The following is a 12307-nucleotide window of genomic DNA, read 5'->3' on the forward strand; positions in this document are numbered from 1 at the left end:
CAGACTGCCCAGGGCCCCATCCAATCTGGCTTTGAACACCTCCAGGGACGGGGCATCCACAACCTCTCTGGGAAGCCTGTTCCAGTACCTCACCACTCTCTCCGTAAAGAATTTCCCCCTGACGTCCAACCTAAATCTCCCTTCCCTCAGCTTAAAACCATTTCCCCTTGTCCTGCTGTCACTCACCCTTTCAAAGAGTTGATTCCCCTCCTCTTTGTAGGCTCCCTTTAGGTACTGAAAGGCTGCAATGAGGTCACCCCGCAGCCTTCTTTTCTCCAGGCTGAACAAGCCCAGCTCTTTCAGCCTGTCCTCGTAGGGGAGGTGCTCCAGTCCCCTGATCATCTTCGTGGCCCTCCTCTGGACCCTCTCCAACAGCTCCCTGTCTTTCTTGTACTGGGGGCTCCAGACCTGGACGCAGTATTCCAGATGGGGCCTCACAAGAGCAGAGTAGAGGGGAACAATCACCTCTCTGTCCCTGCTGGCCACCCCTCTTCTGATGGAGCCCAAGATCCCATTTGCCTTCTGAGCCGCAAGGGCACACTGCTGGCTCATGTTAAGTTTTTCATCTATTAAGACCCCCAGGTCCTTCTCCACAGGGCTGCTCTCAAGGACCTCTCCTTCCAATCTGTAGGGATGCTTGGGATTCCTCCGGCCCAAGTGCAAAACTCTGCACTTTGCCGAGTTGAACCTCATCAGGTTCACCCGGGCCCACCTTTCTAGCCTCTCGAGGTCCCTCTGAATGGCATCCCGTCCTTCAACCGTGTCAACCACACCACTCAGCTTGGTGTCTTCAGCAAACTTGCTGAGGGTGCACTCGATTCCGTCATCGATGTCATTGATAAAGATGTTAAAGAGCACCGGTCCCAAGACAGATACCTGGGGGACGCCGCTCGTTACTGGCCTCCACCTGGACATGGAGCCATTGATGGCCACCCTCTGTCTGCGGCCTTTCAACCAGTTTCTTATCCATCGAGTGGTCCACCCATCAAATCCACATCCCTCTGGTTTGGAGAGAAGGATGTGGTGGGGGACCATGTCAAAGGCCTTGCTCAAGTCCAGGTAAATGACATTGGTCGCCTTTCCCTTGTCCACCGATGCCGTCACTCCATCATAAAAGGCCACCAGATTGGTCAAGCATGACCTTCCTCTGGTGAAGCCGTGCTGGCTGTCTCGGATCACACGCCCTTTCCTCATGTGATCAAGCATGTCATCTAGGATGATCTGTTCCATCATCTTCCCAGGCACAGAGGTGAGACTCACCGGCCTGTAGTTCCTGGGGTCCTCCTTGCTCCCTTTCTTGTAAATGGGAGTGACGTGACCCTTCCTCCAGTCATCTGGGACCACACCAGACAGCCACGACTTCTCAAATATGATGGAGAGCGGCTCGGCAACCACCTCAGCCAGCTCCTTCAGAACCCTGGGATGCACGCCATCCGGCCCCATAGACTTGTACACATTCAATCTCATGAGGCGGTCTCGGACCTGCTCTGTCCTCACAGCGGGGGGGGATTTACCACCCCAGTCCCCACCCAGAGGTGTAGGGATGCAGGGCTCAGGGACGGAAGGAGTACTGGAGTCCTGGCTGCAAGTGAAGACCGAGGCAAAGAACTCATTCAGTACCTCGGCCTTCTCTTCGTCCATTGAAACCAGTTCTCCTTTTACATTTACCAAAGGAGGTACACTCACTTTGGCCTGTCTCTTCTGGCTAATGTACCTATAGAAAGTCTTCCTGTTGTTTTTCATGTCCCTCGCCAAGTTCAGTTCCACCTGCGCCTTGGCTTTCCTGATCCCACATCTGCAAGTCCGGACAACATCCCTGTATTCTTCCCAGGTGGCACGCCCTTGTTTCCAGAGTTTGTACACACTTTTCTTCGCCCTCAGCTCCCTCAGCAGGTCCTTACTGAGCCACGCCGGCATCCTCCCTCCTCTGCCCGCTTTCTTGTTCAGTGGGACAGAGAGTTCTTGCGCTCTTAGGAAGGCGTCCTTGAAGAGTAACCAGCTCTCTTCAGCATTTTTGTTTTTAAAGAGAGCATCCCAGGGGATCTCGGCCAACAGTCTATTGAACAGCTTAAAGTTTGCTCTCCCAAAGTTCAGGGTCCTGATGCCACTCTTCACCAGGCCCACAGTTCTCGAGATCACAAACTCAACCAGAGTGTGGTCATTGCAACCCAGGCTGCCTCCAACCTTAACACCATTAATTATTTCCTCCACATTGGTGAGCAGCAGGTCCAGCAGCGCTTCACCTCTGGTCGGTCTGTCCAACACCTGGACCAGAAAGTTATCATCAACACATTCCAGGAGCCTCCTGACCTCTTGCAACTCGCCATGTGATCTATCCAGGAAATATCTGGATGGTTGAAGTCCCCCATCAGGACAAGAGCCCGTGAGCACGAAGCCTCCCGCATCTGAAGAAAGAAAGCCTCGTCAACAGTCTCCCCTTGATCAGGTGGCCTATAGTATACTCCTATCACCAGCTGGCCTTTGTTAGACCCATTCCTAATTCTAACCCACAGGCTCTCAACCTGATCATGACTGTTTCTCAGAGGAAGCTCCTCACAGTCTATCCACTCTTTGACATAGAGGGCTACTCCCCCACCCTTCCTACCTAGCCTCTCTCTTCTAAAGAGCTGATAGCCCTCAATGGTGGTATTCCAGTTATGGGAACCATCCCACCACGTTTCCGTGATAGCAACAAGGTCGTAATTTTCTAAGCACATCACGGTTTCCAACTCATCCTGCTTGTTTCCCAGGCTGCGTGCATTAGTATAAAGGCACTTCAGCTCGGCTTTCCGTCGCACCGCCTTTATAGATGGTCTAGGTTCCCCTAGAACAGCAGCATCCCCAACACCCCCCTGCCCCAGTCCATCCCTTCGTACTTGACTGTCGTCGCCCAGCAGGTTCGGTACGAGCCCTGGAATGACCCGCTCAAGCTCGACATCCCTGATTTTGCTCCCTTCCCCCTTCATACCTAGTTTAAAGACCTGTCAATGAGTCCTGCTAGTTCCTCAGCTAAGATCCTCCTCCCCCTCAGAGACAGACTACTTTCATTTGCTGCCATCATGCCAGGTGCTGAGTAAGTTTCCCCATGGTCGAAAAACCCAAAATCCCTGGATTTGCACCAACTTTTGAGCCATTTATTTATGAGGTGTGTTTTTTGGTATCTCTCGGTATCCTGCCCTGCCACTGAAGGTATGGAAGAAAACACCACCTGCACACTCGCTCCCTCGACTACCCACCCCAGTCCCCTGAAGTCTTTCTTGATAGCTCTGAGACTTCTCTCTGCAACTTTGTCACTGCCAGCCTGGATTATCAATAACGGGTAATAATCAGAAGGGCGAATCAGACCAGGAAGTCTCCTAGAAATGTCTCTGACCCGTGCCCCAGGGAGGCAGCACACCTCCCTGCGGGTAGGGTCAGGCCGACATATAGGACCTTCCGTTCCTCTCAGCAGGGAGTCTCCTACAACAACCACCCTTCTGTCCTTCCGGGCAGAGGCAGTCTTGAGGCGTGGGGCCAAGTGCTTTTCCCAAGGCAACCTCACAGGTTGACCTCCCCCTACATCCCCACTCACCTCTCCCTCGAGTTCCAGGGCCTCAAACCTATTACTCAGAGGCACCTGGGGAGCCGAGGATGGTCGGGATGGGGGACGCCTACTTTGTCGAGCCGGTATATGTTTCCACTCCTCCCCCTTTCTTGAATTGTTCATAGGAGGAGGAGAGGACAGGAGGCTCACTGCAGCACCGTCAGCCCGCCGGCTCCCCTCACCCATGTGCCGCTTCCCCTCTCCCACCTGTTTACGAGGCAGGGGGGGTGACGTGCTCCACATGATGCCTCAGTTATGCGCCCAGATCTCAGGGCCAATAGGGACTGGCACCACCAGTCAATCTCCTTCTCACACTCTTTTATGGTCCTCAGCCTCTCTACCTCCTCTTTCAGGTCAACCACAAGGCTGAGTAAGTCATGCAGTTGGTCACATCTTATACATCTACCACTGTCATCACCCAGCACTGCAAAGGCCGGGCTCTGGCACTCATGACAGCCAGCGACCTGTGTACTAGCATCTCGCGTTGGGGCCTCAGTCTGAGTCTCCACACTCTTTTTGGCCGCAGTCTTTTTTCTGCGGGAGCATGGGACTTCCGCCTGGGACTCCACAATTCTTGTGCTATTAGCCTTCCTCCGGGGTGCAGGCATTGCCAACCAGCAGGCACACCAACACTATTAGATAGCCTTAACGGGGTGTGCCTGATCAGGCCCGCCCTGCTGCCGGTAGTGCTGGCACTGCCCCGCACTGCTGCCGGGTCGTTAACAGGAGCCCCGCACTTATCACTCACCCTGGCAATGACAACCGTCCCTGCTGGGGAGTTCCGTGCAGGAGTGGCTTACTGAATCTCCTCAACAGATAAGCCCAGGTGTTTCCCACACACCTTCTCTGGTGGGCAGCGACGCGTCGCTCCCCGAGGCTTTTTAAAGCAAGAAGGGGTGGGTGCGGAACCGTTGCCCTAGCAACGCCCCCGCCGCGACGTCCGCTCTCGCGAGAACTGCCCGGCCGAGAGCTGCCCGGCTACTCTGCTCTCTCCGGGATCCCTGAGTGAGGGAAGCGACCGAAACCCCCTTGTACCTCGCCATCAGTCGCTGCGCTTCTGGCTGGACCAGCTCCGAAGCGGCGATCCTCGGCAATCAAGGCAAGGGCAAGATGTGGTCTTTTGAGTGCTGCTCTCTTTCCACTTCCATGCTTTCCTTTTGTACCTCTACACTCCTGGCAGCCCTCGGGTCTCACATGAATTGAGAGCAGTCCTGTTGTCTCCACAGTGGCATCCAGTGGCACCCAGTAGCAATGAGGTAGCAGGCAGGAACAGGCAATATGTACCAGTGTGTCAGTGTTTGTCTCGCTGCTGCCAGCACCATAAGACAAGGGGCTGCTTGTCACAGACTAGGAACACGACACAGGGTTCTTGTGCAAAAATTCCCCTTTATTTTCCCATTCAAGGCTTTTATAGTCTAACACGTGTATTCAGGACATTTCCACTAAAAATCCATTGGCTAGAAGGCAAGCAAGTTTCAAAACAGATCTTCATAACAGCAGCAAGTGTATCTTACGCTTAGATACTGTAAGAAACATGCTCAAGGTCAACAATTTCTAATCAGGCAAAGATCTCTGTGAAGAGCAGTTTGTTCATTATTGCAATAATGGGCGCACAGCTCCTATTGACCAGGGAGAAATTGTACAACTAGTCAGCAAAATCCATCCCGTTATGTACCCTGGGTCTGACACAAGTAAAGCCTCTCCTGGCACTCATTGGTTGAACATCTCAGGCTCACAATCTTCTAACACTATGGCTACATTACACTTCCATAGCTACATTACACTTCCATAGCTACGTTTACACTTCCACACAATGTCTGCTACCAATCCATTGTCTATGGGAATATTCTGGACTTTTTATTGTGATAGAAGGACAATATTTTCACTTGTTCTGTCTCTTCTTTACCTTAGTGCGTGTACCAATTCTTCCTAGGTTGAAACGCCCCAGTCTCAACTTGACTCTGTTCAGGAGTTTTCTTTGTAAAAGGTTTCTTATCCTATGCTATATACAGAAAATACTGAAACTTCCACCGCAAAAAAAACCAATCTGCCTCTCACAGGCCCATGGCCATTCTGGGCCCTTCTGGACACAAATGAAAGAGGATTGTATTTGCACCATGGTAAAACATAGTATCATTATTATGATTATTAATATCATTATTCAACCTGCTGGGTCATCCTGAAATCTAGGTCCGTCTGTCCACATGTGGGTAATTCAAGTCTCCTGTAGACACAAAAGGAAAGAAAATGCACTCAGTCACATTTGATTGCAAGCATTAAAAAGGTGACATCTATCAGGTGCTTATTCAGGATAACTTTACCAAACACTTTCTTGCTTCTCACACTTAGCGATTTTTGGGTATAGATAGTACCACTGATATTGCTCCAATCTGAGGCATTTTCAGCAGTACAGGTTGTTGCAAAATCCCATAGGATCTTTTCCTGGCTTGGTATGAACTTCTAGGATGGTTGTATTCACAGATAGACAAATGGCTTTCATGTTGAGGCAGCCACCCCTACTTCATCTATTAGTTAATTGGTTGGCAGCATTATACAATTGCAAACACCACCCAGATTCAAGTATTTCTGAAAGAAACTTAACCAACTAGTTGGTGTGTTCAGCGATGCCCTTAGCCTGAGAATAGCAGGGAGTGTGGCATACCCAACAAACCCCTTCCTACTTGGCCCAGTCTTAGAATTGTAGAATCATAGAATCCTTAGAGTTGGAAGGGACCTCTGAAGGTCATCTAGCCCAACTCCCCTGCAGTGCACAAGGTCACCACAGCTCCATCAGGCTGCCCAGGGCCTGATCCAGCCTCACTTGGAAAATCTCCAGGGGCAGGGCATCAACCACATCAGTGGTCCATGTCTGCCTGTGCCTCACCACCCTCACTGTAAAATACTTCTTCCTTATATCTAACCTAAATCTACCCTCTTTGAGTTTGAAGCCATTTCCCTTTGCCCTTGCCACAGAAGCTACTAAGGATTCTGTCCCCTTCTTTCCTGTAGCTCCCCTTTAGATACTGACAGGCTGCTCTCAGGTTGCCTTGCAGCCTTCTCTTCTACAGGCTGCACAGCCTCACCTCTCTGCCTGTCCTCGTAAGAGAGGTGTTCCATTCTGTGGATCAGTTTTGTGGCCCTTCTTTGTATGTGCTGCAACAGCTCCATGTCTCCCCTGTACTGAGGACTCCACATCTGGATGCAGTACTCCAGGTAAATTCTCAGCAGCACACAGTAGAGGTGCAGGATCACCTATCTTACCCTGCTGGCCATGCTTCTTCTGAAGCAACCCAGAGTACGGCTGGCTTTCTGGGCTGTGAGGGCACATTGCTGGCTCACGTCCAGCTTCCCATCCATGGTCGTGCCAACCACACCTCACAGCTTGGGATTTCATGATTGACAAAAAAAAAAAAAAAAAGGATAGCACAAATGGCGTTGGAACTGTGCAGAGTGTCACTCGCCCCACGCTTCAAGGTAACAGCTATGTACCATCCTGTGGTTTTACCTGCGTGACCATGGAGAGTGTATGAGGATGTGGGATGGCAAAACCCACCTCAGCCCTACAGGCATGGGTATGTGAAGTGCAAAGGAAAACAATCACAAGAAAGGCTCCTTCCAGGAAAATGGTAGCTCCACTTTCCAGTGAGCCTGATGGACTGATCTTATCTCTGAGGTTGTCAGTGCGCCTTCTGGTTTCTACACACAAAAGATGAGTTATGAATACATAAATCAGAACTCGAGGAGCCCTGCCTGCGGCTAGGTAGAGGAAAGGGGCAATTGGGTTTATTGGACTGCATGGATTCAATGGCCTGGCACATCAGGGCCACGGAAATAGGAGGCTCCAGCTGACACTGGTGCACAATGTACTCTAATGCCATCAAGTTATAAAGGAACAAAACCGATTTGTATTTCAGGAGTGACAGGGGAACACAAGAGTTAACTCTGCTAGAGGCCAAAGTGAGCCTAACTAAATGAGTGGCAAAAGAATGTTTATGATTACCATTGTGACTGGCCCAGAGGCTCTGTGCATCCCTGCTCCAGATTGCTTTGGGAGATAGCACTTCAAGGACCCAAAAAGAGTATTGGTGGGCTTTCAGTACAGCTGCCTTGGAGATGGAGGGCATTAAACAGCTGTATAGCTTGTCTGGTCTCTCAGAGGACCCTTCTGTTGCAGGATTGCTAAGAGCAGAAAAACAGCAGGTGCCGATCGCTGCTGAAATGGCATATTGACGTCAATATTGCATCAACAGGGACTCCCTGTTTCTCATTCATCATCTGATTCACCACCTGCAGAATCAAGGAGTAATCAGCAAGATTCACTCACCCATTTGGTCGTCTAGACTCACTAATGTCCTATTTGGCCCAATAGTCTAATGGGGAATAGAGGATGAGAGGACTATCATGGCCGGAATGAAGTCACGCCCTTGCTAAGCACTGCTGTGCCAGGCATGCTAGAATTCCAGTATGAACTGGAGTCAAAGGCAGCCAAGTGATATGTCACAATGACAATGGCAGTGCATTTTTCTCCACCCGTCTGGCAGTAGAGTGCAGGCCATATTTGGCTTTTAGTCAGAGGGGCAATATGGAACAGTATTTAGGCATGTGTGTTATACTCAGCCACCCTGAATATGGCTAGGCAATGAAGGATGTACATGAGACAGAGACCATTTTACCCCCAGGGCAGCTGGGGAATACAGCTTGGGCTGAAGAGAGAGAGAGACTTAGTTCTCCTTATGGCACATGAATCCATTTTCTCAGCTCTGTATTTCTGGGTGCTGTTTTGCACAAAATGAGTAGAGAAGAGGTTCAATTGACTCCACATAGGTATCTTTCACTTAACTTATAGAGATTTCCCACCAAAAGAATATCTCCAGATTCAGAACGAGGTACCTCAGTCAACTCATCTGAGTAATTTTCTTCTGCTTGGGCACCTGTGATCCCTGCCTGTCACTGCCCAGGTGTCCTGTCTGTGTTGGGACAAGGGAAGGTGGCTTTTCCACTTAACTCTGTCTCTGACAGGAGCAGTGACACTGCTGGGAAGGAAAGTGTTCTCCCACACAGAGGAAAGGAACATCAAGGACTCCTTCAGTATTTTTCCACATATCATCCTGTGGAGCCCTAGGGACATCTGCAGGGAGCCCACAGGGATGGAGAAAGGGATCCCTTATGCCTCTGCTGCTGAGCTGGGCTGGGCTTCTGGGACACAGGGAGCTCATACAGCTGCTGGTACAGGAGCAGCTTCTCTGCACAGTGCAGGACTTTGAAGACATGACCTGTAGGTGACAATGAGGAGACAGAAGGGAGAGAAATGCAACACGCTGTGTAGAAGGGAGAAGGCTGAGTTCACGGAAGGATCAATGCTCGCAGACCTTAACACAGTAAGTCTACATTGGCAGGGCAAAGTACACAAGACCATGCAATCTCTCCTGGTCCTGTTAGACCAGCATATCAGTCAGGAGGCACTCCATGCTTCTTTATTGCAGAGCAGGACCTGCCCAGCTGAGGGCTTCGGTGCTGCAGCATCAGAGCACAGCCCTGAGGTCTGCGTGTCCCAGGACGGCTGCAGGCTGTGCAGCCGGGGCTGCAGCCGGGTGCCCAGGGCTGTCCTGCAGAGCAGGTCCCTGCTGTGCCCCAGGGGCTGTGTGCCGGGGCAGGGACTCTGCCGCCTGCCAGGCTCAGCACTCCACACTCAGCACTCAGCACTCAGCACTCAGCACTCAGCGTGCCCGGGGAGCTGCCCAGGGCGCTGTGGGGAGACGTGGGGGGGAAGGAGCCCCCGGCAGGGCAGGGCAGGGCAGGAGCCTTCTGCTGCCACAGCTGCTGCCTGAGGTAGGGGCTCTTGACACTTCTGTGGAGACTTTCCATGTATCCATCTTTCACATAAGGACCTTGCGGAGTATGAGTTTTATTTTTCACCTAAATGAAAGCACAAATGTGTTTGAATTAATCACTGAGGCTCTTGCATCAAGAAGGAGATATTTGAAGCAGCTCCTGTAAGGAACAGCTTCAGAATGTAAATATGGGCACAGACAGATAGGGAACTTTTGAAGTAAGGCTCTGCAATGCGGTTTTGGACTGTGCTGCTTGGGAGGTGTGTGTGCAGCTGGGTAAGGAGCAGGCTTCCTGGAGTGCCCCCTGTAACCGCACTGCTGATGGGGGATGTTAAGCTCCAGTTCTGCTACAGATCCTGTCCTAGGGGAGTTGTCTTAAGACCATGTTGCCCCTCCCCTTAACACTTCTGACGATTGGTGCAGTGAGATTTTTTCTGATTAAGGAATGAGCTTGTTCTCCGCAGGAGACATCAGCTCGAGGCTACCACTGTGGCGGTGCCCTGGAAAGCTGCCGCAAGCCCCAAGATGGGCACAGCTCCTGTGTTCCCATCCTCCAGTCTGAGAGCCTTTGCTCCTATGATGTGAATCAGAAGCCTCACCATCTCCCTTTCCTCCTCCCCCACAGAGCTGAGCTGAGAGACAGCAGTTTGGCACTGGCCCTCTGCACAGCCCGGGCTCTTCTCCAGAGCAACCTGTGTGTGCAGCCATCCTCCAGCTGAGCAAGGGGCAGCACGGGGCAGGTAGGAACAAGCCTGATGGACAGAGCAGCTTGACTCTTCTCTTAGTGACAGTGAGGGGGTTTTACATCTGTGCACTGACTTATGCTTACACCTGGAAAGCAAACTGATTTAACAATTTCACAATTTATTTTGTGGGGAATCCTAATCCAAAAACAGGTGTGAAGTTTAATCATTTGGAGACTGCACACAACAAAGGTTTTTCATCCTATTACTCATATAGAATTTGAAGAATCTGCATTCTGCAAATTGATTTGAAGTCAGGTTTTTCCCGTATCAAAATCGCAAAATGTGAAGAGGTTTCGTTCAGTGCTGATCTCATGAGCATCTCTCTCTCCCTTTCCCAGCATATCAGCATGAGCTCTGTGATTCTAACTCTATGGACCCATCTCTGAAGGATAGAAAAGTAGGATAAGAAGAATCCCATCTCATTTTCTTACGCAGACTGATGGACAATGTGCCAATTTCATGACTCGTGATAAACAGAGCCACTGGAGAGAAACTGAATAATTCAAAGCAGGGATCCAGGTGCAGAAAACATCCCCTTCAAATCTAGAAGACTCTGGTGGAAACCTCCAGGTCCCGAGAGATTTAGAAAAGAGTGACTCTTCTGAAGACTTTTTCCACAATCTTCATGTCTTATCCTTGCACAGAACTACATCCCAAGAGGCAGCAGATGCCGAACAGCAGCTCCATCAGTGAGTTCCTCCTGCTGGCGTTGGCATACACACAGCAGCTGCAGCTCCTGCACTTCTGACTCTTGCTGGGCATCTACCTGGCTGCCCTCCTGGGCAACGGCCTCATCAGCACAGCCGTAGCCTGCCACCACCACCTGCACACCCCCATGTACTTCTTCCTCCTCAACCTCACCCTCCTTGACCTGGGCTGCATCTCCACCACTCTCCCCAAAGCCATGGCCAATGCCCTCTGGGACACCAGACACATCTCCTATGCTGGATGTGCTACACAGACCTTTATGTTTGTCTTTCTGATATCGGCAGAATACTTCATTCTCACCATCATGTCCTATGACCGCTACGTTGCCATCTGCAAGCCCCTGCACTACGGGACCTTGATGGACAGCAGAGCTTGTGCCACCTTGACAGCAGCTACCTGGGGCACTGGGGTTCTCTATTCCCTGCTGCACACTGCCAATACATTTTCCCTGCCTCTTTGCCAAGGCAGTGCCATCAATCAGTTCTTCTGTGAAATCCCCCAGATTCTCAAGCTCTCCTGCTCAGAATCAGACATCCTCAGGGAAACTGGGATTCTTGCTTTTATTTTTTCTGTAGTCCTTGAATGTTTTGTTTTTATTGTTGTGTCATATGCACAGATCTTCAGAGTTGTGCTGAGGATGCCCTCTGAGCAGGGACGGCACAAAGCCTTCTCCATGTGCCTCCCTCACCTGGCTGTTGTCACCTTGTTTGTCAGCACTGTGATTTTTGCCTACCTAAAGCCCTCTTCTATTTCCTCCCAATCCCTTGACCTGATGGTTTCATTTCTGTACTCAGTGTTACCTCCCACTGTGAATCCCTTCATCTACAGAATGAGGAACCAGGAGTTCAAGGACGCTTTGCGGACTCTTAGAAGAATCCCACAGTAGCTCAGAAACTATTATAACAATATTTTGTTATTTTTCTTTGTTGCTATTTCTTAAAACTTGGATTTTGAATTTAAGCCTCCCACTTGTTAGTTGTTTATTTTGACCCAGTCATCTCATGTACCTACAGAGGTAGGGTTCCTCTGTAGATAAACACTATAACTGAGCCAGAAGAAGTTCATTTCTTCCAGCAGCCATTTCTCTCCTTCTGCTCTGGACCTGGTGGAACAAAGTTGTTATGCAGGAGGATTTCAGGGACCAGAAGCCCAGCTGCCAAATGGAACAGCAGCCCTGGTGTCCCTGGGTGATGCTCCTCACTGCCTGGTTGTCTCCCGCTATCTGTGCCCACTGAGCTGGGGCTGCTTCTTTGCTGGGGCCATGGCGATGGGCAGGGGCAGGAGGTGGTCTTTTGAGTGCTGGTCTTTCCACTCCCATGCTTTCCTACACTCCTGTACCCATGCTGTACCTCTACACTCCTGGTAGCCCTCGGGTCTCATGTCATTTCACAACAGTCCTGTTGCATCTCACAGTGGCAGTCCTGTGGTTGCAGAGTTGC

This window comes from Phasianus colchicus, unplaced genomic scaffold (genome assembly GCF_987193195.1).
Source record: "Phasianus colchicus unplaced genomic scaffold, bPhaCol1.hap1.1 HAP1_SCAFFOLD_49, whole genome shotgun sequence".
Classification (NCBI taxonomy): Eukaryota; Metazoa; Chordata; class Aves; order Galliformes; family Phasianidae; genus Phasianus; species Phasianus colchicus.